Consider the following 26,133-nt stretch of genomic DNA (forward strand, 5'->3'; position numbering starts at 1 on the left):
ATAATGAATATTAAAATCCTCGGGTAATTCTGTGAAATACCAATTATCAAGAAGCATAAAAAAAGGCTTTGTTGTATATATGGATGATAAAACCATAATGTTTGATAAGCAGAATGATACTGATTACCATTGTTATGATAAAAATCTACATTAATGTTATAACACAATTTGGGTTTATTTTAATAAAAGGTTCTGGTCAAATTTTTCAACAAATATTTATTGAGTAGTTACTATGTGCCAGGCACTATTTCAGTCACTGGGAATACTACACATTATAAAAATTTTCTGCCCTCATGAAGTTTCCATTCTGGTTTTTCAAAATATATTAAAAGTAATATTCTGTTCAGCTTTGCATTTACATTTTTAAAGGGAGCCCAGGAAATGTAGTTGTCCTTTCAAGATGAGTTAAAATCAGTTGTTTTGGGATAATGTAAAAAGTAATGATGGGGGGTGGGGAGAGTTCATGTTGATAATGCTGGAAATATCTTTGGCATTTTCTGTTTGTCAGATCTTTTTATTTCTGTTTTCATTTCCACTATAAACCGCATAAAGCTTCATAACAGCACAGCGATTTTAAAAGTTCTTTGAATCGTAAACTGAGTTTTAACCAAGCAATAAATTTTTTAGTAACTGGCTTTCATCGTCGCTGGGTGCTGTAGATTTCAACATAGAAATCCTGAAGCATGAAGTGTTCTTGTGTAGCTTTAGTAGTACGTTTAGTATAGTGCATGTGTGTATGCATTTCTCTTAGAACCCATGTAGTTTTATAAAGTTGAGTATGGTTTTTTTGGCCTTGTTTGCATTTTCTTATTTTTTTTTTATAATTTATTTAATTTATTTTTTGATGCAAATATGCACAGCAAAACATACACCAACTGAACAGCTTCTACACATACAGTTCAGTAACATTGATTATATTCGAGTTGTGCAACCATTCTCGGTATCTTGTTTGCTTTTTTTTTAAAATTATTTTTCTTTATTGTGCTTTAGATGAAGGTTTACAGAACAAACTAGCATCTCATTAAATAGTTAGTACATATATTGTTTTATGACATTAACAACCCTGTGACATGTCAGTACTCTCCCATCTTGACCACGGGTTCCCTGTTACCAGCTTTCCTCTTCCCTCGTATCTTCTAGTCCTTGCCCCTGGGCTGGTGTGCCCCTTTAGTCTCATTTTGTCATGAGTCTGTCTAATTTTTGGCTAAAAGATGAGCCTCCAGAGTGACCTCAGTACTGACCTAAAAGAATGTCAGGGGGCCATGCTCTCGGGGCTTTTCCAGTCTCTGTCAGGCCAGCAAGTCTGGTCTTTTTCTGTTAGAATTTTGTTCTACGTATTTCTTCAGTTCTGTCCAGGACCCTCTACTGTGATCCTCGTCAGAGTAGTCAGTGGTGGTAGCCAGGCACCATCTAGTTGTACTGGACTCAGTCTGGTGGAGGCTGTGGTAGATGTGGTCCATTAGTCCTTTCGACTACTTGTGCCTTTTTTTTAAAAAAAATTTTTTTTTTTTTTTAGTTTTCTTTATTTTTCCTTGTTCCTGAAGAGGTGAGACCAATGGAGTATCTTAGATGGCCACTCACAGGCTTTTAAGACCCCAGATGCTACTCACCAAAGTAGAATGTAGAACATTTTCTTTATGAGCTATGTTAATGCTGATTGAGCTAAATGTTCTGTGAGACCATGGCCCCCACAGCCCCCAGCCCAGTAACTCGGTCCCTAAGGGAGTTTGGATTTGTTCTGGAGCTTCATGACCCTAGCCTGAACAAGTGGTCCTGGCTTCCCCAGTATTGTGTACTGGCTTACCCTTCACCAGAGTTACCACTTATCTATTGTCTGTTTAGTGTTTTTCACCCCCACTCTTCCCCTTTCTCGTAACTACCAAAGACTGTTTCTTTTTCGTGTAAACCTTTTCATGAGTCTTTATAGTAGTGGTCTCAGCCTCATACAATATTTATCCTTTTGTGATTGACTTATTTCACTCAGCATAATGCCCTCTCTATTTATCCATGTTGTGAGATGCTTCGTTGATTCATCATTTTTCTTTTTCTTTGCGTAGTACTCCATTGTGTGTATATACCATAGTTTATCCATTTATCTGTTGATGGGCATCTAGGTTGTTTCCATCCTTTTGCTGTTGCGAACAATGCTGCAGTGAACACGAGTGTGCATAGGTCTATTTGTGTGACGGCTCTTATTTCTCTCGGATATTTTCATCCTTTTGCTATTGCGAACAATGCTGCAGTGAACACGAGTGTGCATATGTCTATTTGTGTGACAGCTCTTATTTCTCTCAGATATTTTCCTAGGAGTGGGGTTGCTGGATCATATGGTATTTCTATTTCTAGCTGTCTAAGGAAGCACCATATCGTTTCCCAGCAGCAGTGCATAAAAATCGCAGTCTCCCCACAGCTTCTCCAACATTTGTTTTTGATTCGTGCCTGTAATGCTGGTGTGAGATGGTATCTCATGGTTGTTTTGATTTGTCTCTAATGGCTAGTGATCTTGAGCATTTCCTCATCTGTCTGTTAGCCGCTTGAATGTCTTCTTTGGTGAAGTGTTTGTTCATATCCTTTGCCCGTTTTTTAGATGGATTATTTGTCTTTTTTTTTTGTTGTAGAGGTTTTGGGTTTTCCTGTAGATTTTAGAGATTAGAACTTTGTCTGATTTGTAATACCCAAAATTTTCTTCCCAGTCTGTAGTTTCTCTTTTTACCCTTTTGGTGAAGTCTTTTGATGAGTGTAAGTGTTTTAATTTTTAGAAGATCCCAGTTATCTAGCTTATCTTCTTGAGTTTGTATGTTGTTAGTTATGGTTTGTATTCTGTTAATGCTGTGTATTAGGGTCCCTAGCATTGATCCTATTTTTTCCTCTATGATCTTTATAGTTTTTGGTTTTATATTTAGGTCTTTGATCCATTTTGAATTAGTTTTTGTGTATGTTGTAGGTATGGGTCCTGTTTCTTTTTTTTTGCAGGTGGATATCCAATTTTGCCAGCACTATTTGTTCCAAAGACTGTCTTCCCCATTTGATGGACTTTGGGCCCTTGTCAAAGATCAGGTACCCGTAGGTGTGTGGATTTATATCTGGGTTCTCAATTCTGTTCTATTGGTCAATGTATCTGTGGTATATCATCAGGGAACTGCCAGAAATTCAGGCCAGTTTCAGAAGAGGACGTGGAACCAGGCATATCATTGCTGATGTCAGATGGATCCTGGCTGAAAGCAAAGAATACCAGAAGGATGTTTACCTGTGTTTTATTGACTACACAAAAGCATTTGACTGTGTGGATCATAAAAAACTATGGATAACATTGCAAAGAATGGAAATTCCAGAACACTTAATTATGCTCATGAGGAACCTTTACATAGATCAGGAGGCAGTTGTTTGGACAGAACAAGGGGATACTGATTGGTTTAAAGTCAGGAAAGGTGTGTGTCAGGGTTGTTTCCTTTAACCATACCTATTTAATCTGTATGCTGAACAAATAATCCGAGAAGGTGGACTATATGAAGAAGAACAGGGCATCAGGATTGGAGGAAGACTCATTAACAACCTTCGGTATGCAGATGACACAACCTTGCTTGCTGAAAGTGAAAAGGACTTGAAGCACTTACTAATGAAGATCAAAGACCACAGCCTTCAGTGTGGACTGCACCTCAACATAAAGAAAACAAAAATCCTCACAACTAGACCAATGAGCAACATCATGGTACACAGAGAAAAGATTAAAGTTGTCAAGGATTTCATTTGACTTGGATCCACAATCAACAGCCATGGAAGCAGCAGTCAAGAAATCAAAAGACGCATTGCATTGGGTAAATCTGCTGCAAAGGACCTCTTCAAAGTGTTGAAGAGCAAAGATGTCACCCTGAAGAGTAAGGTGCACCTGACCCAAGCCATGGTATTTTCAATCGTATCATATGCATGTGGAAGCTGGACAATGAATAAGGAAGACCAAAGAAGAATCGATGCCTTTGAATTGTGGTGTTGTTGAAGAATATCGAATATACCATGGACTGCCAAAAGAACTAACAAATCTGTCTTGGAAGAAGTGCGGCCAGAATGCTCCTTAGAGGCAAGGATGGCGAGACTGCGTCTTACATACTTTGGACATGTTGACAGGAGGGATCAGTCCCTGGAGAAGGACATCATGCTTAGCAGAGTACAGGGTCAGCGGAAAAGAGGAAGACCCTCAACGAGGTGAATCGACACAGTGGCTGCAACAATGAGCTCAAGCATAACAACTATTGTGAGGATGGCGCAGGACTGGGCAGTGTTTCGTTCTGTTGTGCACAGGGTCGCTATGAGTCAGAACCGACTCGACGGCACCTAACAACATCTGTGGTTGTACCAGTACCAGGCTGTTTTGACTACCATAGCTGTGTAGTAGATTTGGGGGTCAGGCAGTATGAGTCCTCTTACTTTATTCTTCTTCAATAGTGCTTTATTTATCTGGGGCCCCTTCCCGTTCTGTATAGAGTTACGATAGTTCCTTCCATCTCTTTAAAGAATGTTGTTGGTATTTGGATCGGTATTGCATTGTAATTTGTAGATTGCTTAGGGTAGAATTGTCATTTTCACAATGTTGAGTCTACCTATCCATGAGCATATTATGTTTTTCCATTTATGTAGATCTCTTTCAGCTTCTTGCGGTAGTGTCTTATAGTTTCCTTTGCATAGGTCCTGTACATCCTTGGTTAGATTTATTCCTAAATATTTTATTTTTTTAGGGGCTATTATAAATGGTATTATTTTCCTGATTTCTGTTTCATTGTTCTTTTTATTGGTGTATAGGAATCCAACTGACTTGTTTATATTTATCTTGTATCCTGCCATTCTGCTGAATCTTCCTATTAGTTCCAGTAGTTTCCTCATGGAGTCTTTTGAGTTTCTATGTATAGTATCATATCTTCTGCAGATAGGGACAGTTTTACTTCTTCATTACTAATTTGGATGCCCTTTATTTCTTTTTCTTGCCTTATTGTACTAGCTAGGACTTCCAGCACAATGTTAAATAGGAGTGGTGATAAAGGACATCCTTGTCCTGTTCCTGTTCTCAAGGGGGAATGTTTTCAGTCTCTCTCCATTAAGAATGATGTTGGCTGTTAGTTTTGTATAGATGCCCTTGGTAATGTTGAGAAATTTGCCTTCTTTACCTTTTTTATTGAGAGTTTTTACCGTACATGGATGTTGACCTTTGTCGAGTGCCTTTTCTGGGTCGATTGAGATGATCATGTGATTCATTTATTTATGTGGTGGATTATGTTGATTGATTTTCTAATGTTGAACCATTCTTGCATACCTGGTATAAATCCTACTTGGTCTTGGTGTATTATTTTTTTTATACAATACTGAAGTCTATTGGCTAGATTTTATTGAGAATTTTTGCATCTATATTCCTGAGAGATATCGGTCTGTAATTTTCTTTCTTTCTTTTTTTTGGTGTCTTTGCCTGGTTTTGCTATCAGGGTTATGCTGGCTTCATAGAAGGAATTTGGAAGTATCCCTTCCTTTTATATGTTCTGAAGTAATTTGAGTAGTACTGGTGTAAGCTCTTCTGTGAAACGTTTGGTAAAATTCTCCAGTGAAGCCGTATGGGCCAGGCCTTTTTTTTTTTTTTGCAGATTTTTTAAATTACCTTTTCAATCTCTTCTTATGAGTCTGCTCAGATTTTGAACATCAATTTTTGATAGTTTGAGTAGGTAGTGTGTTTCTATAAATTCGTCCATTTCCTCTAGATTTTCAAATTTGTTGGAGTATAGTTTTTCATAATACTCTTGTTATGATCCTTTTTATTTCAGTTGGGTCTGTTGTAATGATCCCCATTTCATTTCTTATTTGGGTTATTTGCATCCTCTTCTGTTTTTCTTCTGTCAGTTTGGCTAGTGCTTTGTCAATTTTGTTGATCCTTTCAAAGAACCAACTTTTGGTTTTGTTGATTCTTTCTGTTGTTTATTCTCTATTTCATTTATTTCTGCTCTGATCTTTATTATTTCCTTTCTTCTCATGGCTGTGGGCTTATTTTGCTGTTCTCCGTTTGTTCAAGTTGTGTAGCTAATGTTTTTATTTTGTCCCTTATTATTTTTATGTGTGCATCTATTGCTACAAATTGCCTCTGAGCATTGCCTTTGTTGTGTCCCAAAGGTTTTGGTGTGATGTGTTATCATTCTCATTTGATTCTAGGAATTTTTTTATTTCCATTTTTGATTTCTTCCATTATCCAGTGGTTTTTAAGCAGGGTGTTATTTAGTTTCCATGTAATTGATTTTTTTCCTTGCTCTTCCTGTTGTTAATTTCTACTTTGATGGTGTGATCAGAGAAGATACTGTGTATTATCTCATTGTTTTGGATTTTGTTGAGGGTTGCCCTGTGGCTTAAGATGTGGTCTATTCTGGAGAACATTCCATATGCGTTGGAAAAGAATGTGTACTTTGCAGCTGATGGGTGGAATGTTCAGTTGGCTGATTGTGGCCTTTGGATCTTCTGTATCTTTGTCGAGTTTCTTTCTACGTCTTCCGTCCTTTACCGAAAGTGGTGTGTTGAAGTCTCCTACTGTTATAGCGGAACTGTCAATTTCTCTGTTCAGTGCCATTAAAGTTTGTTTTATATATTTTGGAGGCCTGTAATTGGGTGCGTAGATATTTATTATGGTTATGTCTTCGTGATGGATCATCCCTTTAATCACGATACAGTGTCCTTCTTTGTCTTTTATGGTGGATTTTGTTTTAAGGTGTATTTTATCTGAGATTAGTATTGCCACTTCTGCTTTTTTTTCCGTGGCCGTTTGCTTGATATATTTTTTTCCATCCTTTGATTTTTAATAAATTTATGTCTTTGTTTCTAAGGTGTGTCTCTTGTAGGCAACATATTGACAGGTTCTTTTTTTTTTAAATTCATTCTAACACTCACTGTCGCTTTATGGGTGCATTTAGGCCACTTATGTTCAGTGTAATTATCGATAGGTGTGAGTTTATTGTTGTCATAGTGTAGTGGTTTTTTTTTGTGTGTGTGGTGCTATGATTTCTTTGTTTCTCATACTCTCCTGTGCAGAATTCCTTTCGTTTGTGGATTTTTTTTTCATTTCTTTTGTTTTTGTAGATTTTGTTTTTACTGAGACTTTATGTTTTTCTTCTTTATTTTGATGAGTAGGTTTGTAATTTCTTTGTGGTTACCTTGAAATTTACCCTTATCTTCCTAGGTTTGAACCAGTCTATTATTACTTGGTATCGACTTGATTTCTTTTTAATTAGAAAGTTCTATACCTACCCCGTTTATTCCCCCTTTCATTGTTCTGATATTGTCATTTGCAGATTAACCTCTCTGGTTCCCTGTTGTAAATCTTGTGGTTTTGTATAGTCCTTGAGAGTTCATTTACTAGGTTGGCATCTGGCTAATGTGATCTTGTCTCCTGGATTCAGGCTGTGGCCTCATGTTGTTTGTTCTCAAACCGAAGGACTCCCTTTAATAATTCTTGTAAGTTTGGTTTGTACATATTCCCTTAATTTCTGTTTATCTGGAAATGTCCTAATTTCAGTATCATATTTGAACAAAAGTTTTACAGGATATATTATTTTTGGCTGGCAGTTTTATTCTTTCAAGGTTTTATATATGTCATCCCGTTGCCTTTTTGTCTGCATGGTTTCTGTCGAGTAATCAGAGCTTAGCCTTATTGTTTCCCCTCTGTATGTGACTTTTTGTTTTTCTCCAGCTGCTCTCAGAATTCTTTGTTTTTTGGTTTTAGTGAATGTGTTTATGATATGCCTTGGTGATTTTCTTTTGGGGTCTATCCTATATGGGGTTCATTGAGCTTCTTGGATGGTCAGCTTTTTATCTTTCATGATTTTAGGGAAGTTTTCTGTCAGCAGTTCTTCAACGACCCTCTCTGTGTTTTCCGTTTTCTCCCCTTGTTCTGGAACTCCGATCACTCACAGATTTTTGCTTTTGATTGTATCCCACATAATTCTCAGGGTTTCTTCATTTTCTTTGTTTTTTTTTCTGATTTTATCTCAAAGTTGTATCCAAGTGTTTGTCTTCAATTAACACTGATCCTGTCTTCCATTGTTTCAAACCTGTTCCTCAGCCCCTCTATGACATTGTCCATTTTTGAGATCTTGTTTATCCTTTTGGATTTCTAGTTGTTTTGTATGATTTCTCATTGTGAATTTATTTTGACATTTTGTTTTTGAATTCTTCCACTTTTCTCTCTGTAGTTTCCATGAGCTTGTCTGCCTTTTCCATGAATTTGTCTATTTTTTCTCATTTTTGTCTACTTTTTGCTTCAAGTCTTTTTTTTCTTGAGTAGCTCTGAATATTAGAGATTTGAATTCCCTATTAGGTAGTTCTAGTGCCTTTTCTTCTACTAGAAAGTCATCTGGTGTTTTATTTTGGATGCCTTCTGGAACCATCCTGTCCTGTTTTTTAGTATGTTTTGATATTATCTGCTGTCCTGGGGACATTCACTAGTTATTTTCTTTATTTAGTGATTGTATGTTTGTTTCATCCTGTATTTTTGTTGTTGTTGTTGTTATGTTTGAGCTGGTGGGCTGTACATCCTTTGTTGTGTGCTCGTCTGTGTACATGATGTTTTTCATCTCCTTGTCCAATGTTCAGAGCCAGTTGCTCAGCTGTGGTGCAGCAGGGCAGGTCCAGCTGAAGGGGAGTGGCTAGCATGGGTTTTTTGGGGCTGTACTGGGCCTGGCAAGGCAAGGCGGAGGTAAGTGCAGGGTAGGTTCCGGTAGGCTGTGCCTGTGCTGCTTGGGAGTATAATAGGCAGCAGAGAGGAGGGAGAGAGGTTGTGATGTGTGGAGCTAAGGTGGGTATGGAGAAGAAGAGAGAGGAGAAACAGGGAGAAAACAACAGTAACAAAAGTGCTGAGCCAGCTGTTGGAGTGGAGAGACAAGAAACTGAGACATGAAGAAAATCAAAAAGGAAAAAAAAAAAAAGTCCCTAGGAATCCCGCTGGCATGGGTGTGCAGGCTAGAAAAGCAGCTTCCAAGCTGGGCTGTATAGTCTGGCTAGAAGGCGGGGGATGACACCATAGCCCTAGATATTCAGGAGACAGGAAAAGAAGGTAAATAGAAATAGATGAGAAACCTAGAAGTAGAGAAAAGTAGAAAGGAAAAAAGAAAGAGAAAACAAAACAAAAGCCCACAGGGATCCACCAATGTGGCTGCTCAGACCAGGGAAGCTTTTCCTTAGCCGAGCAACATTTTACAGCCTGTCAAGAAGAAGCAAAGCTAGCACACAGAGTCAGGTGTTTGCGAAAAAGGAGGGGGAGGAGGTGAGAGGCAGAGAAAAAACCAAAAGAGGCCAAGAAAAGCAACACCAGCAACAAAGAAATGGTAGTTAAGACGCTGGCCAGTGTGGGCGGGGCAAATCCACACAGCAAGGAACTGGCGCCTCATGTGTTGTGGTTGCAGCTCACTGGAAAGTGGCGAATCTGCCTGCCAGGAAGCCCCGGATGGGCCCGCCGGCAAGTAGTAAATCGGCCCTCTGGGAAGCCAGGAAGCCACCCACTGAGGAGCAGCAAATTGGGCTGCTGGGAAGCAGTGAATCAGCCCTCTGGGAAGGTGCAAATCAGCCCTCCGGGAGGCCGGGGATCACCTACTGGGAAGCTGCAAATCGGCTCTCTGGGAAGCCGGGAATTGGCCTGCTGGGAAGCAGTGAACTGACCCTCTGGAAAGCTGGGAATTGGCTTGCGCGAAGCAGCGAATCAGCCCATGGGGAAGCTGCAGATTGGCCAGCTGGGAGGTGGCAAAGGTTGAGCAGGGGGAGGCAGAGTGTTGGGTTGGGAAAGCCTGTCTCACTGGTTACCAGGTGCTCTGTCTTCTGCTGGGAACTCCGTGAATCTGCTTTCCCATAGTCCCTGTCTGCCGATCTCTGTCAGGAGTCCAAGATGGTGGATCCCTGCTGGGTTAGCTGATAGGGGACCTCCACTTGTAACTCTTTTCGCTCACTGTTCTCTGTCAATTTCTTGTTCCATTTGGTGCTTGGTTGAGTTCTTCATCTCTTCATTTGACACTTAGGGTTCCAGGATTGATGTCTGTCTCTGTTTCACTTAGTTTTTCAGGTCTTTGCTGTGGAGGGATGGCATGGTGCTTCTGTTTATACTGCCATATTGGTTCTCATCTTGAGTACGGTTTTTAAAGTTCATCCTTGCGTATCTCTTAAAATAATGAGTTATCTCTTATTTTCAGTTTTGTAGAAATCAAAGCTATTTGAATGTCAGTTTCCAAAAAGAAACTCTTGAGACATTCTGGTAATCATAGTCTTTGATTCTATTTTGTTAAAATTGAATAATACATGAATGTATAGTTTATTATACCACACCCCATTTGTTGTATTTCATTCATATTTTTACATTTACATGTACATGTGTGTCAAATGAAGACAAATCAAGTTGAGGACAGATTTGCTAGCAGGAGACAGCTTAATTAAAAACATTTAAAAAGTTTCTTAACTATTCAGCAATAATAAATCTCTAAAAGAGAGACGCTAAAGCTGAAGTAAGAAAGCTTAATAGCAATAGTTTTTCCATGTAGTAACCAAAGAATTACATAGTAGATAATGGTTAATACATATGTTTTCTGATGATTAAATAAAGCTATCAAAATTGTCACAATTAACCATAGAATTTGCATTAGACCAACTTAAACTTTAGCAAATTAAATGAAACATTTCTTTTTGTAAGTAGTTGTCTCTCTATTAATGATAAATTTCTGTGTTCTAAGACCTACCTTTACTTTGGAGTTATCTTGGCCAGTATGGTAGCCACTAGCCACATTTGACTATTCCAATTTAAATTAATTAAAATACAATAAAAATTTCACTTCCTCAGTCACACTAGCCACTTTTCAAATGCTCAGTAGCCACACGTGGCTAGTGGCTTCCTTATTTGACAGAATGGATATAGAACATTTCCACTGCAGAAAGTTCTGTTGGACAGTTCTGCTCAAGAGGAATTCTTACATGCCCAAGGACTTCTCAGTCATTTGGTAATGGCCCATCTTTCAATTTGAGGTTTCCTTAGAGTAGCTTCTACAGAGCTGTACCATTTACCTAGTCCTCCATCCCCTGCCCACCAGTATGTATTTGAGCAACAGCAAGAAGGCCAGAGCCTGGGTAAAAAAAACTGAGAGAAGGGCAAAAATACTGGAAGATGACACCAGAGAGGTAACAGCATTCACCCTAAGTCAGGGTCTTTGCACGTGTTGAGCCCCTCAGCCTGCAACACTCTTCTCCCAGATATGCATATGACTTTCTTACTTCTTTCAGTTCTTTGCTCAAATTTCCTGTTTCCAGCAAGGCTTTTCCTGACCTCACCCTGTTTAAAATTGCAACCTTTTCCCCACTAGTGGCACTCTCTAGCCCTCTTATTTTCTTCTTTCGTGCTTCTTAGTTTCTTGCATAGTAACCACCATCTGATGTACTATGTATTTCACCTACTTGTTTAGTGACTGTTTCCCTCCAATAGAATGTTGGCTCCATGAGGGAAAAGATTGCCTCTGGTTTGCTCCCTACTGTATTTCTAGAGCAAAAAACAGTGCTTAGTATATAGCAGACTCTCAATAACTTTTTGCTGAATGAATAAATGAATGAGTGAATGAATGTATCCTGAAAAGGTTACACAAACTGAGATTGTCATTTTCCTTCTAAGAGGATATTAAAAAAGAGCATAGAAAAAACCTAGCATAGTTATGTGAAAACACAATGAGATAGGATTGCTAGATTGCTAGGTTGCTAGATGGATGAATATATGGATATATGTATGTATGGATTGGTGGATGGACAGATGGATAAAGATTAAGGTAATAGGGTATGTTCACAATTTAAAACATTTTTTTATTTATTTTTGTTGTGCTTTAAGTGAAAGTTTACAGCTCGTTAGTTTCTCACATAAAAATTTATACACACATTATTATGTAACCCTAGTTGCTATCCCTGTCACATGTCAGTACCTCCTTTCCACCCTGAATTTCCCGTGTCTTTTCAACCAGCTCCTGTCCCTTCCTGCCCTCTCATCTCGCCTCCGGACAGGAGCTGCCCATTTAGTCTCATGTACCTACTTGCACTAAGAAGCACACTCTTCACGAGTATCATTTTATGTCTTATAGTCCAGTCAAATCTTTAAGAGTTGGCTTCAGGAATGGTTTTAGTTCTGAGTTAACAGAGAGCCCAGGGGCCATGTCTTCTGGGGTTCCTCCAGTCTCAGTCAGACCCTTCAGCCTGATCTTTTTACTAGAATTTGAGTTCTGCACCCTACTTTTTTTCTGTTCGTTCAGGGACTCTCTGTTGTGTTTGCTGTCAGGGCTGTCATTGGTGGTAGCCAGGCACTATCCAGTTCTTCTGGTCTCAAGCTGATGGAGTCTCTGGTTTATGTGGCTCTGTTTGTCTCTTGGGCTAATATTTTCCTTGTGTCTTTGGTGTTCTTCATTCCCCTTTTCTCTAGGTGGGTTGGGACCAATTGATGCATCTTAGATGGCTGCTTGCTAGCTTTTAAGTCCCCAGACGCCGCTCACCAAAGTGGAATGTAGAACGTTTTCTTAATAAACTGTTAGGCCAATTGACTTAGGTGTCTCCTGAAACCATGGTACCCAGACCCCTGCCCTTGCTACTTTGTCCTTCGAAGTGTTTGGTTGTATTCAGGAACCTTCTTAGCTTTTGGTTTAGTCCATTTGTGCTAACTTCCCCTGTATTGTGTGTTGTCCTTCCCTTCAGCTAAGATAGTCTGCTATCTAGTTAGCGAATACCCCTTTCCCTCCCTCCCCACACTTGTAACCGTCAAAGAATGTTTTCTTCTGTTTAAACCTTTTCTTGAGTTCTTATACTAGTGGTCTCATACAATATTTGTCCTTTTGCGACTGACTAATTTCACTCAGCATAATGTCTTCTAGATTCATCCATGTTATGAGATGTTTCTTGGATTCATCATTGTTCTTTATTGTATAATATTCTATTTTGTGAATAGACCATAATTTATTTACTTATCCGTTGATGGGCACTTAGGCTGTTTCTGTCTTTTTGCTATTGTGAACAGTGCTGCTGTGAACATGAGTGTGGATATATCTATTCATGTGATGACTCTTATTTCTGTAGGATATATTCCAAGGAATGGAATTGCTGGATAGTATGGTACTTCGGTTTCTAGCTTTTTAAGGAAGCACCAAATCCGTTTCCGAAGTGATTGTACCATTCCCACCAGCAAAGCATAAGTGTTCCAGTGTTTCCACAACCTTTCCAACATTTATTATTTTGTGTTTTTTTGATTAATGCTAGCCTTGTTGGGGTGAGATGGTATCTCATTGTAGTTCTGATTTGCATTTCTCTAATTGCTAATGATTGTAAACATTTTATCATGTATCTGTTAGCTGCCTGAATGTCTTCTTTGGTGAAATGCATGTTCATATTCTTTGCCCCTTTTTTAATTGGGTTATTTGTCTTTTTCTTGTTGAGTTTTTACAGTATCTTTTAGATTTTAGAGATTAGACCCTTGTTAGATATGTCATAGCCAAAAATTTTTTCCCAGTCTGTAGGTTGTCTTTTGGTGAAGTCTTTTGATGTGTTTGATCTTTAGGAGCTCCCAATTATCTAGTTTCTCTTCTGGTGTCTGTGCATTGTTAGTAATGTTTTGTGTTCTGTTTATACCATGTATTAGGGTTCCTAGTGTTGTCCCTAAGAAACACTATAGTTACACAATCTGTATATATTACTGATTTTGGATTAGATAATAACATCGGTGAATTTTTAAAAACTATTTTTTATCTCTCAAGTTTAATTTCTGGCTTTTAAAATTATGCAGTATGTACAGTCTTATGAATACTTAATGACCTCTTGTGTTCATTTAAAAATAATTGCCAGATTCTTTGGATATATTTTGCTGAAATCATTGTTGCCACTCTTTATTATTTATCAAGAATCTACAATATGCAGTTGCCATCAAGTTTATTTCAACTCATGGCTATCCCGTGTCTGTCAAAGTAGAACTGTGTTCCATAGGGTTTTTGAGGCTGTGACTTTTTGGAAGCAGATTACCAGGCCTATCTTCTGAGGCACCTCTGGGTGGGTTTGAACTGCCAATCTTCCAGCTAGGAGTCAAGTGTGTAAACGTTTGTGCCACCCAGGGACTCCGCAGTATGCTCGACTGTACCAAAAGAACATACTGTATTTACTTGTATTGCAGTCACTATTTGTAGACTACCATTTTGGCAGGAAAAAAGGGACCCAGCACATTCATGGAGTCTTGCCTTCTACACAGATAGTTGTTGTTTTTTTTGTTAGGTTTGAGTCAGTTCTGACTCATAGCGACTCTGTACAACAGAACAAAATGCTGCCCGGTCCTGCACCATCCTCCCAATCGTTGCTATGTTTGAGCCCATTGTTGCGGCCAGTATGTCAGTCCATCTCATTGAGGGTCTTCCTCTTTTTCACTGACCCTGTACCTTACCAAGCATGATGTCCTTCTGCAGGGACTGGTCCCTCCTGATAACATGTCCAAAGTACATGAGATGAAGTCTCACCATCCTTGCTACTAAGGAGCATTCTGGCTGTACTTCTTCCAAGGCAGATTATTTTGTTCTTCTGGAAGTCCATGGTATATTCAGTATTCTTTGCCAACACCATCCATAATTCAAATGTATCAACTCTTGTTTATTCTTCCTTTTTCATTGTCCAGCTTTCCTATACATATTAGGTAATTGAATACATCATGGCTTGAGTTAGGTGCACCTTAGTCCTCAAAGTGATATCTTTGCTTTTTAATACTTTAAAGAGGTCTTGTGCAGCAGATTTGCCCAACTCAGTGTGTCAGTTGATTTCTTGACTGCTACTTCCATGGGCGTTGTAGATTTAAGTAAAATGAAATCCTTGACAACTTCAGTGTTTTCTTGGTCTATCATGTTTTTGCTTATTGGTCCAGTTGTGAGGATTTTTGTTTTCTTTGTGTTGAGGTGTAATCCATACTGAAGGCTGTGGTCTTTGATCTTTATTAGTAAGTGTTTCAAGTTCTCTTCACTTCGAGCAAGCAAGGTTGTGTCATCTGTATAATGCAGGTTGTTAATGAGTCTTCCTACAATCCTGTTGTATTTGTCTTCATATAGTCCAGCTTCTCAGATTATTTGCTCAGCATACAGATTGAATAAGGATGGTGAAAGGATACAACCCTGACATACACACCTTTCCTGGTTTTAAACAATGCAGTATCTCCTTGTTCTGTTTGAAATACTGCCTCTTGATCTATGTACAGTTTCCACATGAGCATAATTAAGTGTTCTGGAATTCCCATTCTTAGCAGTGTTATCCATAATTTGTTATGATCCATACAGCTGAATGCCTTTGTATAGTCAATAAAACACAGGTAAACATCTTTCTGATATTCTCTGCAAGACCTGTCTGACATCACAAAATGTCATTTTCTGAATCTGGCTTGAATTTCTGGCAGTTCCCTGTTGATGTACTCCTGCAACCATTCTGAATTATTGTCAGCAAAACTTTACTTGTGTGTGACATTAATGATACTGTTGGGTAATTTTTTTTTTTTTTTTAATCACCTTTCTTTGGAATGGGCACAAATATGGATCTCTTCCAGTCGATTGGCCAGGTAGCTGTCTTCCAACTTTCTTGGCATAGACGAGTGAGCACTTCCAGTGCTGCACCCATTTGTTGAAATATCCTAATTGGTATTCCATCAATTCCTGGAGCCATGTTTTTCACCACTGCCTTCAGTGAAGCTTAGCCTTCTTCTTTCAGTACCACCAGTTCTTGATCATGTGCTACCTCCTGAAATGTTTGAATGTTGACTGGTTCTTTTTGGTACAACGACTCTATTTCTTCCATTTTCCCTTGATGCTTCCTGTGTCGTTCAATATCTTGCCCCCAAAATCCTTTAGTATTCCAGTCAAAGTTTGAATTTGGTCTTCAGTTCTTTCAGCTTGAGAAATGCTGAATGTGTTGTTCTCTTTTGTTTTCTAACTCGAGGTCTTTACACACTTCGTTATAATACTTTGTCTTCTCAAGCTGCAATTTGAGATCTTTTTCAGCTCTTTTATGTCATCATTTTGTTTGTTCACTTTAGCTACTCTATGATCAAGAGCAAGTTTGAGTCTCTTCTGAGTTCGTTTTGGTCTTTTTCTTTTTAATAATTTCTTGTTTTCTTCATGTATGATGTGGTTTTAGTTGTGGGATGACATCAAGGATATCATACATAAAGACACAAATGATAAAATAGGCGTGAATAATATTTGAAGTTGGCTGATTTGGCAATAAGACACCACCAGAAACTTGATTCATTCTTCACCTGACTGCTTCCTACTGCTTCTTTGGCTTACATTCCCTGCCTACATTCTGGGCCTGTCCCTTTTGGGAAAATGACCACATACTACAAGCCCTCATCAGGAAACCTTAAGACTACCTCAAGAGCATTTCTCTAGCTCATTGGCTTGTCAATGCCCACACTCTTTCAGCAATGCCAGAGAATGGATGGTATGGATCAGAGAAATCTGGGGCAAGGATTAGTAGTCATGTCAGGAGATAAACTTCTGGGTCAGTGATGCCCCTGGTGAATAAGAGAACAGGTATAAGGGAGAGACACTACAAGAGATAAAGTTACCAGTAGTAGCATACATCCCGTGTACCACAGATCTTTAAATGTCTCTAACTACTCACAAATAACACTTTTTAAAATGTTGATTTATGTCCTTTCACGGCTTCCCCATTATTTGTACATAGATGCGCAGATGTATAGATAAAAATGTTTTGTTTGTCTCTCTCTGTATATATATATATGAGAAAAATGTATGTATATAATAAAATTTGAAATTTCCTTTTTTTACTGGAAAGCATAACGTGGACAACCTTGTAAATGAATAGATATAGCTCTAATTCTTTCCTTTTTTCAAAATTTATTTGAATAGAATCTTGTATAATTTTATATAAATGAAATTATGTGTACTTAATTATTTTTTTGTCTTGTTATATTTATTATTATCTTTGTTTTTTCTGTTATTATTAGATACACTACTCCCCCCGCCCCCCGCCATTGTCCTATTTTTACCCATAATGGCAATAGGGCACTCCAAGCCACTCGACTCACTCTTTACCTGACTTCTTCCTACTGTATCGTCTGTATTTTTTTCCATATCTGTATTTGTCTACCTATCTGTCTCCATCAGAAACATTTCAACTGGTATTTTTGAGCACCTACCACCTCACTGAAAGTTAGACAAAAGAAATTTAAATCCAGAAGTAGTTTCTAAAAAAAAATCAGAGAATAATTGGTAAGATAATTTATGACCTTGTAAACTACACAGAATATGGAAGAGTTAGGAAAGTCAGAGTTCAGGGTAGACAGTCACAGTCAACAGAATTAATTGGGATTGTGGAGTAATGATGTTAATGTTTTCTGAACAAAACAGAACCTAACAAGTTTCTATTCTGCATCACAGCAGTCGCATTGAAAGGCTCTTTTAAGGCTGTTACTTCTCAAGACATTTTTGAATCTTCCATATTAGAATCACCATCAAGCTAATGTCAGATACTGATAAGTACTACAGTGAAAAATAAAGCAAAATAGGGAGAACATTTGGTGGGACAGGTGGCACATAATATCTGGGTGCTTTCAAGTTGGTTCAAGTTTCACGGAATCACACGTCATGGACACTGTCTGCTGTGCCTTATCATATTTTAGCAAAAGATGCATTTTCTAGATCTAAAAATCTGCTTTTATAAATGTTTTCTATTAAATTTTTGTAATGTAGCTTTGATCTTTCTTCCCTCACGCCTGAAGTAAACCAGTTCAAGCCAAGTTATAATACCATTTGTTAACTACTTTCTGTGTTTTTTTTTGATAGTATCTGCCCCCAATGAGCTTTTCACAGTGACATGTAAACTTTTTTGTCCTCAGCAGGACAGAAGATCACCTATATTTTTCATCTATTCTCACAAACATTTATATAGCTTTAATTGCCCTTTCTTTAAATGAAAATATTGGAAGTGAGAATGCAAAGAGTCAATCAGTCCTGAGTTTCCTAAGCTTTCTATGCTTTGTCTTCCTTACTCATGAAATGAAGGCATGATCCCCACCTTGTCAGGTTATTGTGGGGGTTATATTAGGTGATACATTTAAAGCTCTAGAATGGGACTTGCATGTAACAGGTTCTTAATAAATGTTCATCTTCCTCCTTTTCCTGTTAAGCTCCTAGGCCATTTACAGTTTTTGTAAAATGATAAAGTTTGATCTCAGAATGTTATTTAATTCTGGCTGTGAATGTTTCAAGAATGTGAGTTTGATAGATTACTTGGCAACTAAAGGCATGGTTTAGAAAATAGGAATATAGGTCTCTTGCTACAATGAATTTTCATACATTCATTATATGAAAATACAACAACCATCAATAAATTGGAATGTTACAGACCAAATTTCTAGTTATGCCTGGGTCGATATGTGAGCTGTAATTTAAAAAAAGAATTCAAGAGATGACACGACATAAAACTGCTCTGTAGTGCTTCTGACATGCATATTTTTAAAAGATTACTTTTCATAGAAGTATGTGTCATTGATTCACAACACAAATAACCGTCAACACTGTGCTAAATTACTTACAGGCCCCTAAACTTAAGTTCTAATTTGACAATCATTTAAACGAAAGTTTTAACATTTTAACGATCATGCTCTTGTAAAGTGTCACATACTGTTGGAAGGAACATTTATTAAATGAGAAAATACTGGCTTTTGAAAAAGTTAGGTTGAAAGGTTTACTTTTAAACATAGATGATTATTATCCTTGTTTTTTTCTGAGATCAGAAATAATCAAAATTAAGACTTTCAGTAAACGTGGTAAATTAAACACATATTCAGCGCTGTTTCCTCCTGAAACCTCGCTAACATGACAGGAAAGGCATTTTTAAAAGCATAAACCCATACAGTTGAAGAGAATTGGACAGGGGATGACAGCAGAAAAGAGAAGTAACACTCTTTCAGAAACTGGAAACCACATGCGTAAGTGTGAATGGTAACTGACTTAGCTAACTAGGGGAAGCTGAAACCTTGGTCATGGTGGAAGAAACCTATAAGAGATGAGCTGATTTGTCTTACGTTTCCCTCCTCTACCCCGTGCAACCAGATAACTCTTTTTCTCTCACCCTGCAGAAGACTAGAGAAGTACTTTTTAGAGGAGGTCTGTTAGAGAGACTCCACATTCCAGGCAAAGCTGAGACAAGGTGAAAATCTTCATATAAAACTGTACCCCTCCCCCCATTACTATAATAATAATAACATTTACTGAGCACCTACTGTAGGCCAGGCAGTATTTTAAGTACTTTATATGTATTTTTTGATTTAATCTTTATAGCAACCCTGTGATGTAAGTATTGTTATTAACACCATTTTACAGATGAAGAAACCAAGACACAAAGTGATTGAGTTACCTACCCTTAGTAAGTGGTAGAAGTGGCATTCAGTCCCGGGCAGTCTGGCTCAAGAGCCTATACCAGGAGTCAGTAAACTCCAGCTCACCACCTGTTTTTGTATGGCATGCAAGCTAAGAATGGTTTTTACATTTTTAAATGGTTGTATTAATTTTCATAGGAACCCATGTGGTGTAGTGGTTAAGTGCTCGGCTGCTAACTGAAAGGTGGGTGGTTTGAACCCACCCGCAGCTTTGTGGGAGAAATATGTGGCAGTCTGCTTTCATAAAGAGTACAACCTTGGAACCCCCTATTGGGAAGTTCTGCTATGTCCTGTAGGGTCATTATTAGTCGGAATCGACTCTGCGGCAGTGGGTAGCAGGTATTAGTTGTTATTTTAATGGTTTTTTAAATTTTCTGTGGCTATTGTAACAAATTATCACAAATTTAGTGTTTTAAAACTTGGCGGTTTAAAACAACACAAATTTATTATTTCACAGTTCTGTAGGTTAGAGGAAACCCTAGTGGCTTAGTGGTTAAGAGCGATGGCTGCTGACCAAAAGGTCAGCAGTTCAAATCCACCAGGTGCTCCTCTGAAGCACTATGGGGCAGCCCTACTCTGTCCTATAGGGTCACTATGAGTTGGAATCGACTCAACGGCAACAGGTTTGGTTTTTTAGTTTTATAGGTTAGAAGTCTCAGTGGGCTAAAATTAAGGTGCTGGCAGGTTCTTTCTGGAGGCTCCAGGAGAGAATCTATTTCCTTGTCCTTTCCAGATTCTAGAGGCCACCTGCATTCCTTGGCTCCTGGCCCCCTTTCTCCATCTTCTAAGCCAGCAACAGTAGATTGAGTCCTTCTCACATTGCTTCACTGTGACCTTCTCTTCTGCCTCTCTCTTCCTTGTGATTACATTGCGCCCAGCTGAATAATCCAGCATAATATTCCTATTTAAGGGTACTGATCAGCAACCTTAACTTGATCTACAATCTTCTCCTTTGCCATGTAAGGTAACATATTCACAGGTTCCAGGGACTAGGGCGCCGACGTTTTTCAGGGGCATTATTCTACCTACCACAATGGTTTAAAAAATCAAAATAAGAAAATTATTTTATGACATGTGAAAATGATATAAAATTCAAATTTCAGTGTATATAAATAAAGTTTTATTGGAACAGCCTTGCTCATTTGTTTATGTGTAATCTACGGCAGCTGCTCTTGCACTAAAATGGCAGAGTTGAGTAGTTGCAACAGAGACCATCTAAAATATTTACCGTATTTTTACACAAATAACTCATGCCTTCTTCGTTTGTTTGCTGTCTGTGCCCTCTCCCCGTGAGGCATTTTCATCAGTGCGCTATGCTAATTTTTTTATAGCACCTGTGGAAGAGGATTGGCGTGGCAGCCGCTTGTGAGGGTGCCTTGTAGGGGGTCAGGGGGCGAGGGCACAGCTGGCAAACAAATACAGAAGGCACATGTTATTTGTGTAAAAATTTGGTACTAGCTGGCCCTTTACAGAAACAGTTTTTGACTTCTGACATAGAGCTTCTAATCAGCTTTTTAGTGCCTTACTCTTAAGTATTAATGGACAGACGGGGATCACAAGACATTTGAGAAAATCTAGAATGAAATCAAAGACTAAAACAATAGAATAACTCATAGTAAAGAGACAATGTGGGAGATGAGAAAATTTCAAGAAAATAAAACAGAACACTGAGATTAATATTCTCAGAAAGATGAGAAGGAATATTGTAGCCAAGAAACTAAGGCAGGATACTACCCCCCCCCCAATTTTTTTTGATGATTTAAAATGAGCTACTGGAAAATAAATAGATTATATTGCTGATTGTTGCTATGTGCTGAGTTGATGCCAACTCATAGTGAACCTATAAGACAGAGTAGAACTGTGCCATAGGGTTTCCTAGGCTGTAATCTTTACAGGAGTAGAATACCAGGTCTTTTCTCCCACATGGCCACTGGTAGGTTCAGACTGCTAGCCTTTTGTTTAGCAGCTGAGCACTTAACCATTGCACCACCAGGGCTGTGGCAAAAAATCAGTAAGAGCATTGGAAGCATAGTCAAGGAAATCTTCCAGAAAATAGAATAAAAGACCAAAACCAAACCAAACCTGTTGCCATGGAGTGGATTCCAACTCATTGCAATCCTATAGGACAGAGTAGAACTGCCTCCATAGAGTTTCCAAGGCTGTAAATCTTTACAGAAGCAGACTGCCACATCTTTCTCCTGCGGGCCACTGGTGGGGTCGAACTGCTGACCTTTTGATTAGCAACCAAGTGCCTTAACCACTTCACAACCAGACCTCCAGAATAAAAGACAGTGAGGAAGAAAAGATAGGGGACTTAAAGGATCAATTTAAGGTCCATAATTTGACTAGGAAGTTCTAGAAAGAGAAAATATCAGGGAGGAGGGGTAGAATTAGGAAAGAAGTAGTTCTTCCCCCACCAAAAAAAAAAAAATCTCAGATGTGAAAAAATATGACTTTCCAGATGAGAGGGACTCATTAAACGCTCAACACAATGAATGAAAAAGACAACAAGGCACACACACATCATGAAATTTCAAATGGTAGGAATATAGAGAAGATTTTAAACAGAGAAAGAATAAGAAACATGGAACAGAAAGATAATGTAGGCATGGAATTTAGGATATTGGTAAGAAAGTTGCTCAAGTGGTGTTGTTGTATGCTGTTGATTCGATTCTGACTCATAGTGACCCTATATGACAGAGTAGAACTGTCCCATAGAGTTTCGTAGGCTGTAATCTTTACAGGAGCAGGTCACCAGGTTTACTGACCTTTCAGTTAGCGGCTAAACGCTTAACCATTGTGCCACCAGGGTTCAAGTGTAAGACTGTGGACTCTTAACTCTAGAGGAGAAAAGGAAGGCCAGGAGGGGCTGGTAGGTAGAGGAACAGTAGAGAGATTACTTCATTCATTCCGCAACATTTAATGAATACCTTCGATGGTCCAAGTAGTGTTCTAGGTGCAGGGGATACTGCAATGAATAAAACAAAGGCGGCCCCATCCAGATAGCTTTCAGAGGCCTAAAAGAGCTGGGAAAATTGGTATTTTGAGGATGTATCAGAAGACATTGTACGATAGCTTTTAGCACTTTTAAGAATAAAATAAATACTTTCCAAATGCTAAATTCAGCTTTTTGTTTTTAGTTCTTGTTCTCTTTGACAGTTCCACTCTTTGAAAGTTGGCCTCTTCTGCCAACTTCCCTCTTGTTCTCTAAACTAAAGGCAACTAGGTAGCTTTGACTTGTTTTTATCGTTCTCAGCTTCCTTCCCTGACTCCAGATTAGTGTATGTAAAAGGACCTCTTCTTTCGCAGTCTCCTGTAAAGGAGATGATCTATTTTAAGTTCAGTCATCACTTTTCAGCGCATGTTGAGCCTCCCCACCAGGATGATACATCAACACTCAAGCTTAATATATGCAAAACACAACTCTTCATCCCCTTTAAAACCCACTCCTCCTCCTGAATTTGCTATTTTTGTTAAAAATTCTTCCCTTTAAAACTTCAGAATATTCCCTACCTCCTATAACTAGTGCCAGTCTTATAAGTTTGGGCTTAGTGTCACTCACATCTGTCCCTCTCAATTTCTTCATTGTTGCCTTTACTCTACTTCAGACCCTTATCAACCCTAACCTATGTTGTTGGGTATTTTCACCCTTCTTTGTCCATATGCTCTGATATTCCCAGCTACGGTTTTAATTGTGTTACAGACAACATTCACCGCTTCAGTCCTTTCCATGTACTGAATAAAAGTAAAGTTTCCTCAAATGGACACCTAAAACCTTTCAGTTTGTCTTTAACGTGTCTTTGAGTATCTCCTATGATTTTCTCCATAAATAGAAAATAAAAAAATTTTTTAAATCAGAGTAGATTATACTCTGTTCTCCCATGAATATCCTTTACTTTACTGCCTTAGTGCTTTTCTTTATACTGACTGCTGTGCAGTATATGCTTCTCCAGCAAGTCTCCCGCCTCTGAGGGGAAATCTCATCCACCGGAGAAAGCCAAATCAGATGCCGTTCCCTCCTTGATGCCTTTCAACAGTCATGAGGCTTTAGTTATGCCACAGAAGATTATTTAGCCAAGAGTGTAAACCTTGACAACATTCACTTAACAGAATTAATGCAAATGATTAATAAAAAATCTTCCATTTTTCAATCTCATCTTTTAATAAGTGAAGAGAAGTTTGCCGTAGTGTAGCCCATGGTGATGGTGAGCTTCTCCTGGCTGCAGAAATGTTCAGTTAGTGATATAAGATTGGCTCAAGCTTTTGGAAGGGATGATTCAAAGACTGAAAAAATGAAGTGATCTGGTGTCTGCCTATCTCTTCAACCTCATCTGATACCAGCCTCCCTTGTGTTCCCCAAACTCCAGGCTGCCTGGCCTCTTTATCAAATACTTTTAGGCCTTGTTCCATCGTGGGATGTTTGGACTTGCTATTCTTGCTTCTGTTAGGCATTTGCCTGCATGGTTGCTAACTTACCATTCTGGCCTCTGCCGAAATGTCATCTCAAAGAATCACAGGCAGTGAATTAGTAGAACATAGAGATTAAGAAGCCTTGTTCTAGAGCCAGACTTTGTGGCTACAGTAGTGACCTTGTTTTCCTCTGCCCCTGTATCTCAGTCCAATAGCCTTTTTAATTGCCTTTATAGCACTTATCACTGTGTAATTATTTTATTTTTTGTTTGTTTGCTTGCTCATTTGTTTTGTCTAAACTTCATAAAATCACGGACATTTTGTGTTGTTTGCTGTTTCCCCATGACTAAGCAGACCGTGACATATGGTATCATATTTATTGATTAAATGAATGAATGCGATTAGAGGGCTATAGATTCTGTCTTGAGTTGATTTGGTTTTCAGTTGCTGTTACTCTTGGTTTTAAATTCTAAATTACTGTTAATCCAGCTTCATTATTATCAAAGAAGTATGTTGTTACAGCTGATTTAGCTTTATGTAGTGATGCTTATTTGCATCAACAGTATTTTCAACCTACTATTTTGTAATAACTTTTTTTTGTTTGTTTCAGATCTTTTTTTTAATCGTGCTTTTTTTTTTTAAGTGAAAGTTTACAGTTCAAGTTAGTTTCTCATACAAAGATTTATACACACGTTATGTGACCCTAGTTGCTCTCCCTATAATGTGGCAACACACTCCTCCTTTCCACCCCGGATTTCCTGTGTCCATTCAACCAGCTTCTGTCCCTTTTTGCCTTCTCATCTTGCCTCCAGACAGGAGCTGCCCATTTAGTCTCATGTATCTACTGAGCTAAGAAGCACTCTCTTCATGAGTATCATTTTATGTCTTACTGTCCAGTCTAATCTTTGTCTGAAGAGTTGGCTTTGGGCATGGTTTCAGTGTAATAACTAAACTTTAAAGCATGTAATATCAATCAATAGTAACTAGTATTTATTGAGCATTTATTTTGTGCCAGAGACTGTTGGAGGTGCTTTATGTATATGTTAATTCATTTGACCTTCAGAACAATGCTGTGACATAAACTCATTAATCACATATTTTGAATGAGGAAACTACAGTACAGCAGAGAAAGGTTTAACAGTTTGCACAAGATCATGCAGATAACAGGTGATGGAGCCAATAGGTCTGATTCTAGAACCTGCACTCCTGAATACTGTGCTTCAGTTTTATGGTTCAAAAATGAATGATCCATGTGGAAATATTCTAAAAATTGATTGTGGTGATGGCTGCAAAACTCTGAAAATTTGCTAAAAATCATTAGTTAAAACACAGAGAATTTTTAGTCAGCTGCAAAAGGACAAATATTATATAAGACCACTATTATAAGAACTTAAGAAATATATTAAACAGAGAAGAGAATATTCTTTGATGGGTACAAGAGGTGGGAGGGAGGGAGAGAGGAAAGGAGACGGGATTTCATTAATTAGATAGTAGATAAGAACTATTTTAGGTGAAGGGAAAGACATTCAATAAAGAAGAGGTCAGCACAACTTGACTAAACCAAAAGCAAAGAAGTTTCCTGAATAAATTGAACACTTTGAAGGCCAGCTTAGCAGGGGCGGGGGTTTGGGGACCATGGTTTCAAGGGACATCAAAGTCAATTGGCATAATAAAATCTATTAAGAAAACATTCTGCATCCCACTTTGGAGAGTGGCGTCTGGGGTCTTAAACACTAGCAAGCGGCCATCTAAGATGCATCAATTGGTCTCAACCCATCTGGAGCAAAGGAGAATGAAGAACACCAAAGACACAAGGTAATTATGAGTCCAAAAGACAGAAAAGACCACATAAAGCAGAGTCTACATGAGCCTGAGACCAGAAGAACTAGATGATACCTGGCTACAACCGATGATTGTACTGACAGGGAACACAACAGAGAACCCCTGAGGGAGCAAGAGAGCAGTGGGATGCAGACTCCAAATTCTTGTAAAAAGACCAGACTTAATGGTCTGACTGAGACTAGGATGACCCCGGAGGTCATGGTCCCCAGACCTTCTGTTAGCCCAAGACAGGAACCATTCCCAAAGCCAACTCTTCAGGCAGGGATTGGACTGGACTATGGGAAAGACAGTGATACTGGTGAAGAATGAGCTTTTTGGATCAAGTTGACACATAAGACTATGTTGGCATCTCCTGTCTGAAGGGGAGATGAGAGGGTAGAGGGGGTCAGAAGCTGGCCGAATGGACATAAAAAGAGAGAGTGGAGGGAAGGAATGTGCTG

At 38.6% G+C, this 26,133-nt stretch overlaps 1 protein-coding gene across 2 annotated transcripts in view; it reads left to right on the plus strand.

Annotated features, from left to right (window-relative positions):
• Nucleotides 1–26,133, plus strand: part of WDR70 (WD repeat domain 70) — a 364,451-nt gene that overhangs the window by 224,328 nt on the left and 113,990 nt on the right. The gene's annotated exons all lie outside the window — the stretch shown is intronic.

This window comes from Loxodonta africana, chromosome 2 (assembly GCF_030014295.1).
Source record: "Loxodonta africana isolate mLoxAfr1 chromosome 2, mLoxAfr1.hap2, whole genome shotgun sequence".
Lineage (NCBI taxonomy): Eukaryota > Metazoa > Chordata > Mammalia > Proboscidea > Elephantidae > Loxodonta > Loxodonta africana.